The 12,225-nt window shown below is 51.8% G+C and overlaps 1 protein-coding gene and 1 long non-coding RNA gene across 8 annotated transcripts in view; one reads left to right on the top strand and one right to left on the bottom strand.

Moving 5' to 3' along the window:
* Nucleotides 1-8,538, bottom strand: part of LOC142830002 (uncharacterized) — a 35,157-nt gene extending 26,619 nt beyond the window's left edge. Inside the window, exons 1-3 of the long non-coding RNA XR_012905011.1 lie at nt 8,414-8,538; nt 7,942-7,972; nt 7,799-7,830 (exon numbers count right to left, since the gene is read on the bottom strand). This is a non-coding gene — a long non-coding RNA (uncharacterized LOC142830002). The remainder of the gene's footprint in view (nt 1-7,798; nt 7,831-7,941; nt 7,973-8,413) is intronic.
* Nucleotides 8,539-8,575: 37 nt separating this feature from the next.
* The window catches only part of UBAP2 (ubiquitin associated protein 2), a 155,347-nt gene continuing 151,697 nt past the window's right edge, over nt 8,576-12,225 (top strand). For 4 of the 7 annotated variants that reach the window (XM_075932780.1, XM_075932779.1, XM_075932778.1 and 1 more), the window contains exon 1: nt 8,577-8,720. The gene's annotated coding sequence lies outside the window, so the exon portion shown is untranslated. Of the gene's footprint in view, nt 8,721-10,204; nt 10,794-12,225 lie in introns of those variants that run through there. The other 3 variants (XM_075932782.1, XM_075932781.1, XM_006122991.4) reach the window with 2 other exon arrangements.

The raw sequence follows: 12,225 nt of genomic DNA, 5'->3' as shown, positions 1-12,225 counted from the left end.
GAGGAACTTTCGAAAGAAGGCGTTCTTCCTCGTGAAACGAGGTTTACCGCCATCGAAAGAAAAGCCGCATTCTTTCGAAATAATTTCGAAAGAACGCGGCTTGAGTCTGGACGCAGGGGAAGTTTTTTCGGGAAAAGGCTACTTTTCCCGAAAAAACCCCTGAGTCTGGACACGGCCTTTGTGAGCAAGAGGCGGGGGGAAACACGGGGGAAGTGTAAGTCCTCTGCTTAACAGAAGAAGCACCAATAACTTCTGCTGTCAAGACCAAGGGATTTCAATGCCTATTTTGCATCAGTCTTCACTAAAAAGGTATATTGTGACCAGATACTTAACATAATATTAAGACCGAGAATGAAAATCTAATTTCATTCTTCAATGGGGGATATTGGCCTAGAGCAGTGGTATGAGTACTGTTAGGGGTACTCGAGAGAAGTTGGGGGGAGGGGTGGGGCTTCTGCCAACAACTGAAATTTGGAGAAAACTGAATTTTTGTTGCAAGTTTTACAGCGCTTTATTCTTTTTGTACTTTTTTACACTCAAATTTAATCGTCTGCCTTGCTCCGATTAAGTAGTTTAAACAAATGTGTTGCAATGGTAGAAAAAAATTGTGTCTGAAAACTGTAGGTGCTGGGGGTACTTTATATAAAAAGGCTGAGAAACACGGGCCTAGAGGATGAGGAGGAATCATGATACATCTTGATTTTAATAAGGCTTTTGACAGTCCCCCATAATATTCTCATAAGCAAACTAGAGAAATGTGACCAAGTTGAAATTTACAATGTGAATGCGCATTTCATGTGACGAGACATTCCATGAGATTTATGAAAATATGCCCTATGATATGAATGACTGGGATGGGGTGAGGTGACAGAAGACCCCTTGGGGTGTTTCCTGGAGTGCTGACAAAGCTACTGAGACTTGCCTCTTTGCTCTCTGGGGCTTCTCAGCACCTGGTCCTGCTGGGCCAGCTCATCTGGTCTGCTTCCAGCCAAGGTACAGAACTGAGCTCACCGCCCACCCTTTCCCCCAAGGAGCAGTACAGACATTGACATTGGAGCGGGAAATTCTTCAGATCTGAGGAAAATGCAATTTGGGGCCCAGCTTCCTGGGATGCCACTTCCCGCACGGGATCAGAACACCAGCTCAATTATTTGGGTAAGCCCCTTTAACAAGGAAAGGAAGGTGTGCGCACTGATTGCTCCCCCAGGTAACAATTATTTGTACTGGGCTTGATAGTAAAAGTGATTTTAAGAACAAGCAGTCGTTTTTAAGAGGTTGTAGATGAAAACAGGCAGAGCAAAACAGATTACAAATTTAAAATAACAGGGGTCCCAAACTGTCACAATTGGTTGAAAGATCATTCTCAGAGTAGTTATAAATGGTTCATTGTGAAACTAGGGCAGTGTATGTAGCAGGGTCCTATAGGATCTGTCTTGAATCTAAAACTAGTCAATATGTTCATTCATGACAGAGATAATGGAATGGAGAGTACACTTATAAAATTTGTGGATGACCTCATGGTGAGAGGGGTTGCAAGCACTTTGGAGGACAAGATTAGAATTGAAAACGACCTTGACAAATTAGAGAATGGTCTAGACTGCTAAGCAAAACACACTGCGCCTATGGTAGAATTCTTTTCCAAAAGCTCTGACAAACTGCATGGAATCTGAAAGGCAAGTAGGCTGTGTCTACATTGGCAAGATTTTGGGCAAAATCTTGCCGCCTGTCTACACTGGTTGCGAGTATTTGCACAAGAACACTGACGTTGTAATGTACAAAATCAGTGCTTCTTGCGCAAATACTGTGACGCTCCCGCTCAGGCAGAAGCCCTCTTGCACAAGTGTTCTTGCACAAGAGGCCAGTGTAGACAGGCAATGTTAATTTCTTGCGCAAGAAAGCCCAATGGCTAAAATGGCCATCGGCGCTTTCTTGCGCAAGAGAGTGTCTACATTGGCATGGATGCTTTTGCGCAAAACCACATCTCGAGTGCAAAAGCACATGCCGAAACTTTTCCGTTAAAAGTATTTGTGCAAAATCATGCCAGTGTAGATGCAGCCCGATAGTTCTTCTTGATCACGCCTCATCCTTGCAGAGTCTGTGAATGGAACTGTGCTGCGTTGGCTTTGCAGCACTTACAGACGTAAAATGTAGGAAACACGCACTGAGTGAAGCCAGCTGGTCAGAGTAGGAGGTGCACATCCATTATTTGTTATCGTTTTGCTGACCCTATCTTTGAATCTAGTTCTGACCTACAAAGCACTGGGGAAAATATAGGAAGGAACAGGCCTGAGCCAAGGGAGAATAAGCTAGACAAGCCCATAGGTCGGAACACAGGATCAAAGCACTGGTCCGTTTAGTCTAGAATGCTCTCTCCAATAACCGCACGCACCTGCTGCGTCAGAGTGGAATGTAAGAATCCCCAGCATGAGCATGTCCTTGCCATCATTTTAAAAACTTCTTTTGAAAAGCTTTACAATGAAGTATTTGCTATTTCCCTCCCTTGTATTTATTGCCTATGCAGCTTAAACTCTGCCCCCACAAATCTTTCTGGCTTGTTCTTTTTTTCCCTTTCTCACTACCCTTTAGCAGTGGGGAGACCACGCTGGCACTCTGGCTCCCCTGCACAGGGCTGCGGCACACAAAATCTACTAGGCTCTGGTACCCAAGGAGAAAGTGGGGAGTGTCTTTCTCCTTCTCAGGGGGGGGTCCCGTCAGTGCAGAGTTGTGGGGATTTTTTTTGCTTCTCACTTGTATGCGGCCCCTGACTGATCTTTCTGTGGGTCAGCGGCCCTCAACTCAAAAAGGTTCCCCGCCCCCGCTCTAAAACGTTGGTCTTTGTTGCTGTACATTGCATGCCAAATATCCATCTTTGTTAGCATGGGATTGCCAAATGACGATTAAAGAATGCTAATAATACTCATTAATTGGGCACAAATTAGAGAGTGCAGACAAGTGTGTCATGGAGCTTGTGAAACTCTTTAGAGCTATAATTATTTCCCGGCCTCTAAATAACAAAACAAAGTATCAGTGGCTGGCTTGAGAAAAGGTGCTTTTCTCGCTCTTTCATTTCAATTTAGTTAGCAGAAAGGGCCTTTTAGACTGGGAGTTTTCCTGACTAGCGTGAATGGTCCAGGCCCCTACCCAGCAGAAGACATGGGAACACTTCATAAAAAGGTGTGCTCTCAACTTGAGTTAAAACAGCAGTGAAAACACAGCCACTAAGCTTTTAACTCCAGTTAGAAGCTCAATTCAAAGTCTCAAGGGCAGCCTGGAGTTGCCCACGTTACAAACCAACTTGCCATCTCTCTAGGCTATTTTAGCCTGAGTTAAGATTGCACCTTTTTATTTGCAGTAATAAATATTGTGGTAGGAAAGAGCCTGAGACATAAGCCTTGTTTTAAGAGACAAAACCTGCTCACAGGATTTGGCAAGCAGACGCCTAACAGTGCAAAAATATACACTTTCAAGACGTGCTAGTTACAGAATATTTACGGAAAGACAGCGGGGCTGACAGCCAGGGAGGGGGACTGGCTCCTGGAAGGGGCGTGGCCTCAAGCAGAAGGGGTGGGACTGGTGAAAGCCAGCCCTCCCTGCTCCCCCCTCCTCCCATAGCAGCTCTCTCAGCTGCCAGTGGCAGCGATTTAAAAAGACTGAAGCTCTGCTGATCAGCTGGGTGGCATTTGAATCTCTCCTAGGTGGCTGCCCAAGCACTCAGCTTACAGGGAATGTAGGCCAATCCCTTCTCTAGGCACTGGGTATGTGATGAATGTCCTAACGCAGTAGTCAACAACCAGAGCGGGATCGACTGGTCAGGGCTGTCCTTAGGATTAATGGTGCCCCTATGCCTGACTTGCTCTTCCACCCCTACTCCCTCCCCTTCGCAAAAACTCCAGCAGCCAATTCCCTCCCTCATGGGCTGCGTCTAGACTGACTGCTTTTGCGGAAAGCTTGCCAGCTGTCTACACTGGCCACTTGAATTTGCGCAAGAACACTGACGATCTCATGTCAGATTGTCAGTGTTCTTCTGCAAATACTATGCTGCTCCCGTTCGGAGAAAAAGCCCTTTTGCGCAAATGTATAAAACCAGACAGCTGGCAACCCTACTCTTCCTTACACCCTCCCTTTTAGCCAGATACTCTACCCCCAATCTGCTCCTGCTCCCACCTCCTGAAGTGTTCATGTGGCACCGGGTCCTCCAAGCTCTGGCCCAGGCTGGGTGGAGGATGCAGACGGGTGAAACACTGAAAATGTATTAATTTTTCATTTTTTTTTTATATGCATTTATATTTTTGAGCTGCAAAAGACAGTACTGAAAAAAACCGGGTTCCAACTAAAGTAAAAAGTTTGGGAAACCCTCATCTAGCCAGCTTTCTATCCATCTTACAGTCCATTTATCCAATCCATATTCCCTTAATTTGCTGGCAAGAATATTGTGGGTCACTGTATCAAAAGCTTTGCTAACGTTGGCACTGGGGGCTTTGGGAGGACCAGAAACAACTTATTTGAATATTCATTATTTGCTTATTGAATATGCAAATATGCAAATGAATGTTACCAGTTCTCCAAAAGCTTGTGAATGGATTTACTGGTCCCCGGGTCAAAAAGTTGGGAACCCCTGCTTTAACCCAAGAGCAGAGTCTGCATCCCCCTCTCCCGCACCTCTGCCCTCTGGCCCCAGCCTGATAAAAGCGAGTGAGTATGGGGGAGGAAGGGAGGACGGGCTATGTCTACACTGGCGCGTTCTCACGCAAAAACTCTTTTGTGGAAGAGCTCTTGTGCAAAAACTCTTCCAGAAGAGAGTGTCTACACTGCCATGTGCTTTTGTGCAAGAGCATCCATGCCAGTGTAGACTCTCTCTTGCACAAGAAAGCTCTAATGGCCATTTTAACCATAGGGCTTTCTTGTGCAAGAAATTCATGTTGCCTGTCTACAGTGGCCTCTTGCCCAAGAACAGTTGAGCAAAAAGGCTTATTCCTAAGCAGGAGCATCAGAGTTCTGGCACAAGAAGCCCTGATTTCATACATTAGAACGTCAGTTTACTTGCACAAGAATACACGGCCAGTGTAGACAGGCAGCAAGTTTTTGCACAAGAGCAGCCGCTTTTGCGCAAGATCGCACCAGTGTAGACACAGCCGGAGTGAGCAGGGGCAGGGCCTTGGAGAAGGGGCGGGAAGGAGGTGGGGCAAGGGTGTTTGGGTTTTAGGTGGATCCTGGATTGCATTTAAATTCAAAAAGCGATCTCCTGCTTAAAAAGGTTGGAGACCCCTGCAGTAAAGGGTTCAAAGCCTATGTGGAACGTCACCAGAGTTGCATGTTGTCACCCCTATTTGTTACTTCATCCCGCTGCTGAGTATGGCTAAAAGCGGAGATGTGGAGTATCAGAGGGGTAGCCGTGTTAGTCTGAATCTGACATGCATCTGACGAAGTGGGTCTTTGCCCACGAAAGCTTATGCTCCAACACTTCAGTTAGTCTATGAGATACGGAGGTGGAACTGTTTACAGCAGACATGAAGGAGATATGGGAGCGCATCTCAACTATACTACAGTTGCTCAGCAGCTCTACAGAGAGCTTCACAGAGCAGTCCACGTTGAGGAGCATGCTGGAGAGGCGTGAGCTTTGCGAGACTCCAAAGGGGAGGTATTTAGAAGTGGAGTAGCAGTTGCTCATAATGAACCTCTGGATTTAGTCTGAAAGGAAGGACCTGAACCATTTCAGGAAGTGCAGATTGCTGGAGTACACAGATGTTTCGTGACGAAACGTATCAAGTGTTGCAGCTAAGTCCAACAGGATGAACATATGTCCCCGGTCTTTGGGCATTTATAAAGGTGAAATAAGTATTTTTCAGTTGGCCTCATTACAGAAATGTAAAACTATTTGTAAAAGAGGCAGTGTGGCCTAGAGTGTAAAACAGAGCTTCATACCACCTGCTCTACCACAATATCCCTCTATAACCTCTGACAAGTCACTTTACCTCTGGTTCTTAGTTACTTCATCTGAAAAATGAACTTGCCAAAGAGCCATTTGCAGGATAGAGAAGGAGGTGGAGTAACCACCAGATGCTATTTCCTTTTTCATCTGAAAACTAGCCCTAGCTGGTTTAGAGACCGACAATGAAATTCACAGTTGTTTGTTTTTCGCTATTGATAAGAATATGTCTAGTTTTCAAACAAAAGCAATTTCTTAAATATTTTCATCTCCACTCTCAACCTTGAAAACTGTCTCTTACCCAAGATCGTGTAAAATGTACCTACAGTTTGAATTTTTGGATGTAATGTGACTGCATTTAGTAAAATGAGGAAGACCAAGAACCATCAGGCTCCACAAATATTTCTAAAAGAAACGTTTTTTAATCTTCAAACAAAGCATGTAATTTAATGCAAATATTCAGAGAAGGTTCCAAATGTCAATGAGACATAACCCTAGACATCTGAAACCATGAGAATCTATTTTTGAAGTTACAAGTTTTGGCAAACTACTCCCCTCCCCAGCTTTCTAATGGAACTGCATTGCGGCATTAATTGCCTCTCCCTAAATAAAAAAGAATTTGAGGGCCAAGACTGGAATATTGGTCCTTCACCATTGTAAACGCAAGCTTCCACTACCTGTCTTATGTTGTTTCTAAGGGCTTGTCTTTTCACAACAAAATTAACTACAATTATAAATCATGTGTTGACTCTCAAGTCCTGTCCACACTCAAAAACCATTAACTTGATTGCGACGGTGATTTTTCACTCAAGCTGGCTGTCCTGTCAGGTTGAAACTAGGGATGTAAAAAGTCATTTAAAAATGTAACTGTGTAATTGCTAAAAATCATAGTGGTTACACACACTGCTGGCTCTGCAGTATAAAACTTATATATAAGCTTTATACTACTGAGCCTGCAGTGAAGCATCCTGGGAGCGCCTGAGGAGCTCGGTGTAATCTGTAGCAGGCTGGACCTACCACACTTCCCATGGTCCCCTGCCTACAGTCCCTGATTGGCCTGGGGACACGTGAAGTCTTTGCCCCCTGCCTCCCAGTGCTTAGAGTGAACCACCAGCTGTTCTGAACTTGATTGATCTGGGGGTGGGGGAGTGGCAGATCTGGCCCATGGAAGCTTTCCTGCTCACACAGGCTGCGTCTAGACTGGCAAGTTTTTCTGGAAAACTTGCCAGCTGTCTACACTGGCCTCTTGACTTTCCGCAAGAACACTGAAGATCTCATGTAAGAAATCAGTGTTCTTGCAGAAATGCTATGCTGCTCCTGTTTGGGCAAAAGCCCTCTTGTGCAAATGCTTTTGCGCAAGAGGGCCAGTGTAGACAACGCGGTATTGTTTAAAGCCCCAATCGTGAAAATGGCGATCTGGGCTTACTTGTGCAAAACCGCATCTAGATTGGCACGGACGCTTTTCCGCAAAAAGTGCTTTTGCAGAAAAGCATCTGTGCCAATCTAGACGTGCTTTTCCGCAAATGCTTTTAACGGAAAAACTTTTCCGTTAAAAGTATTTGTGGAAAATCATGCCAGTCTAGACGTAGCCCCAGGGTCTAAAGGCTATGTCTACACTGTGTACTTTACAGGGACACAGCTGTGCTGCTACAGCCATGCAGCTGTAAGGCATGTAGTGTAGCTGCTCTTTGTCTGAAGCTACCCATACGGTACTTTTCGCCAGTAAAATTTTGTGGGTTAGGGGTGTGTTTTTTCACAGGCCTAATCCAGAAAAGTGTAATGCAGACCTTGGCTCAGTAGATAAGGAATCTGTTTAAGGTGAATTGAAATACATTACTGATAAAAGAAAACAAAAAACTGCTCTCCACCCACCTTTTTACTGCTGTTCAAATGTAATCAGACAGCTTAAAAAAACAAAGAAGAAATGTCAATTGTGAAATCAGCTTAACTTTTCAATGACCTGTTGCTTAACATATTTAATGGATCTTCTTCAGATCATGCAGAAGCATCCTCACCTGGCTTTACAGTACGTGTGGTCATTTTCACCTGAAACCAAATTTCCAAACCAGACTTTTTGATGATGCTAATACAAGCTGCCCCTCCTTTCCAGCCCCACCCCTGGGTGCTGACCTCCCCTCCCCTACAGCCCCCCCACCCCTGGGTGCTGACCTCCCCCCCTACAGCCTTTCCCCCACCTTTCCAGCCCCACCCCTGGGTGCTGACCTCCCCTCCCCTACAGCCCCCCCACCCCTGGGTGCTGACCTCCCCCCCTACAGCCCCCCCACCCCTGGGTGCTGACCTCCCCCCCTACAGCCCCCCCACCCCTGGGTGCTGACCTCCCCTCCCCTACAGCCCCCCCCACCCCTGGGTGCTGACCTCCCCCCCTACAGCCCCCCCCACCCCTGGGTGCTGACCTCCCCCCCTACAGCCCCCACCAAGCGGGGGTTGAGTCCCCTCCCCCTGCCTTGGAGCCGGTCCCTATCCCACCCTGGACTCCGAAGCCCCGCCCCCTCAGGAGCGAAGCCCCGCCCCCCGCGATGGGCGGGGCCGATGTCTCTTCCCGCTCCCCGCCTTGCTGGGCAACCCTGGTCACGTGCCGAGGGAGCGTCTTTGTCTCCTTGTGTCACGTGGGGGAGCGGGCGGGCCGGCTCGCGCGGAACGGCGCTCGGCGGCGCGCGCGCTGTGTGGGTCACGTGGCGGGGGAGCGGGCCGCGCGGCGCGGCGCGGCGCTGCAGCCGGGGGGGTCACGTGACAGTGGTGGGCGCCGCTGCTGCTTTGTGAGCACATTGGGCAGGTAACGAGCGGGCCGCGGGAGGGAGCGACTCCCCCGCCCCCCGGGGAGCCCGCCGGGCCGGGCGCGGGGCCCTCAGGGGGGCGTCTCCCTCAGCGCGGGGGCACGGCGGGGAGCGGAGCCCGGGGAGAGCAGCCCCCCCCGCCGGGAGCCCCCCCCCGGGAGAGCAGCCCCCCCCACCCCCCCCGCCGGGAGCCCCCCCGGGGAGAGCAGCCCCCCCCACCCCCGCCGGGAGCCCCCCCCCGGGAGAGCAGCCCCCCCCACCCCCCCCGCCGGGAGCCCCCCCGGGGAGAGCAGCCCCCCCCCCACCCCCGCCGGGAGCCCCCCCCCGGGAGAGCAGCCCCCCCCGCCGGGAGCCCCCCCCGGGGAGAGCAGCCCCCCCCACCCACCCCCGCCGGGAGCCCCCCCGGGGAGAGCAGCCCCCCCCCCACCCCCGCCGGGAGCCCCCCCCCGGGAGAGCAGCCCCCCCCCACCCCCCCCCGCCGGGAGCCCCCCCCCGGGAGAGCAGCCCCCCCGCCGGGAGCCCCCCCCGGGAGAGCAGCCCCCCCGCCGGGAGCCCCCCCCCCGGGGAGAGCAGCCCCTCCACCCCCTCCCGCCGGGAGCCCCCCCCCGGGGAGAGCAGCCCCTCCACCCCCTCCCGCCGGGAGCCCCCCCCCGGGGAGAGCAGCCCCCCCACCTCCCACCGGGAGAGCAGCCCCTCCACACCCCCCCGCCAGGAGCCCCCCCGGGAGAGCAGCCCCTCCCGCCGGGAGCCCCCCCCCCCCGGGAGAGCAGCCCCCCCACCCCCCGCCGGGAGCCCCCCCTCCCCGGGGAGAGCAGCTCCTCCACCCCCCCCTGCCGGGAGCCCCCCCTCCCCGGGGAGAGCAGCCCCTCCCCCCCCCCCGCCGGGAGCCCCCCCCTCCCCGGGGAGAGCAGCCCCTCCACCCCCCCCCCGCCGGGAGCCCCCCCCTCCCCGGGGAGAGCAGCCCCTCCACCCCCCCCCGCCGGGAGCCCCCCCCTCCCCGGGGAGAGCAGCCCCTCCACCCCCCCCGCCGGGAGCCCCCCCTCCCCGGGGAGAGCAGCCCCTCCACCCCCCGCCGGGAGCCTCCCCCCCGGGGGAAAGCAGCCCACCCCACCGTGAGAGCCCCCCGGGGAGAGCAGCATCCTCCCCCGCCGGGAGCACCCCTGGGGAGAACAGCCCACCCATTCTGCTCTCCCCACCCCCCCTCGGGTTGGGCAGCCCACCCATTCTGCCCTTCTCTCCACCCCCTCTTGGGGAGAGCAGCTCCTCCATCCGCCTTCTTCTCCCACTTCCCCTCAGGGAGAGCACCCCCCCCCTTCTGCCTTCCTCTCTGCCCCCTTGGAGAGAGCGACCCCCCCCACTCTGCCCTCTTCTCCCCCGTTTGGGGTGAGCAACTCCCTCATTCTGCCCCCCCGTGCCTCACCTTGGGGTGAGCAGCCCCCCATTATGCCTTCCCCGGTCTCCTCTCAGGGAGAGTAGCCCCCCATTCCGCCTTGCTCCACTCCCCACACCCCCTCATTCCTGGGGAGAGCAGAGCTCCTCCATTCCACTCTTCTCCCCACCACTTCCTTGTTCCTGGGAATGGCAGAGCCCCCCCATTATGCCCTCCTACTCATCCCCCACAGAGAGAGCAGTGTCCTTGCTCAGGGGAGAACTGAGCCCCCCCCATCTACCCCATTCCGTTTGCAAAGGGGGGGGGTCCTCGTTTGCCACTCATCTCCCTTTTATCCTGAGAGAGAGAAAATAGAGTCCCCAGAGTGAGAGCCAGGTCCCTTTCTCCATCTATTTCCCCTCTCTCCTTAGATAGACACTACAGCTCCTCATTGCCACTTATCTCCCCTCCCCCAAGAGAGACATGAGAGATTCTCCTTGCCACCTGTCTCTTCTGCCCCCTCCCCATGACCAGCATCGCCCCTGCTACCCATCTCTCCCCTCCAGATAGAGAGCAGAGCCCTCTTTCACCATTCTACCCCTTCCAGGAGGGTAAAGCCCCTTCTTGTTTGAGGGGACTTGAGGGTAAGGGGGAGAAGGCCACCAGAACCTCATCCCTTCCCATCTTTCTCAAAGAGGAAGGGGTAAGTGATTGGGGGGAGCAGAGTGGATTAGAAAGGTCCTTCCCCCACTTGTGGAGGCCTTTTTCCAGGCTCGAGACTCTCTTCTCTTCTGTATACCTTGTAGAAAGCTCTAGTTTTTCCTTTCTGATGCTCAAGAGGGAGTGAGGGAGAGCAGTTGGGGGTGTGTCTGCTCCTTTGTCGTCTCTATCTCCTCCTACAAATTGGGGATGGAGGAATCAAACCCTCCTGGTATTATTCCTCCACCCTGCCAGAGAGTTCCCATCTTCCCTTCCTCCTAATCTCTTGCACCCCACACCTCCCTGTCTTTTCTCTGGGGAGTGAGAGCTGTCCTCTTTCTCCCTGCCTTTGCCTGGTTCTCCCCCCATTTTAGGGTTGGGAGCAGTGCTAGTTTTGGAAGTGAGAAGCCTATGTCAGCCCTTTCCACACCCCCAATCAGCTGGTTCCTCTAAGAGCATCAGAAGGACCATCTGGGTCAGACCAATGGTCCATTTAGCCCAGCAACCTATCTTCTCACAGTGGCTGTTGCCAGACTTCACAGAGAATAAACAGTGCTTCATTCCTTGTTCAGTCTGGTATCTGCTAGTGGAAGACTTTGGAATAACCAGTGGGGTTGCCTTGCTGACCAATTGGCTAAAATTAGGGCTGTGCATTCAAGCTTATTCCTCTCCATCCTATGTATTTCATTAGGCCTAAATTATCTTGTCCCCATCTTCCCTATGCCTTCTTAGAGTAGGAAGGGGTCCTTGCTTACTCCCCTTTGGATTTGAACCCCGGTCCTTGTGGTTTTCATTTGGGGGAAAGGGCTCTGTGTTACACCTCTGAGCCCCAGTGAGAGGCATAGGGAGGGGTCCAGAGAGTGTAGGATAGTGTTCTTACATTAAGCAGAGGGAGAGGACAAGCAGATCTGTAGGGATCTCCTCCCACCCCACTCTAGCAATCTGATTTTATTATTCCCACATCCATTTTCACTGTTAGAGGGGCATCTGTTCTCTTCACACAGACTTGTGCCTCTATGGGGCTTTGGTCTCCTCCCTTTCACCAGATTTCTGGCTCTCCTGTACCTTGGCTGTCAAGGAAGAGAGGTTTCTGATTCTCTCTGGTCTGCCTCAAACTCATGTCTCTTTTTACTGTGAAAAGAAAGTCTGTTTTTCTCTGCTACCCCTGCTGAATTCTGTTTTTTTGTGTGTGCTTGTTTTTTTTCTTTTTTGGGGGAGGAGGGGGGAGTCTAGTCACCTCATTGCTGCCATGGTTGCTGGGAATGTCTGAGGTATGCTTGTGCTGGGGGGCAGGGTTTTGGACAAGGTCTCTGATTCCCTCAAAGTGATGGTATGGTTAGGGCATGTCTTTGGTCCCTTTTTAAAATTCTAATGCAGGCTGAAGGGGAGCTGGCATTGTAGGGAAGAGGAGGCAGAATTGTTATTGAACTGGATAT

The sequence above is a fragment of the Pelodiscus sinensis genome, chromosome 6, assembly GCF_049634645.1.
Source record: "Pelodiscus sinensis isolate JC-2024 chromosome 6, ASM4963464v1, whole genome shotgun sequence".
NCBI classification, from domain to species: domain Eukaryota; kingdom Metazoa; phylum Chordata; order Testudines; family Trionychidae; genus Pelodiscus; species Pelodiscus sinensis.
The sequence above is the reverse complement of the archived record's forward strand: the minus strand, read 5'-3'. Positions and strand labels throughout refer to the sequence as shown.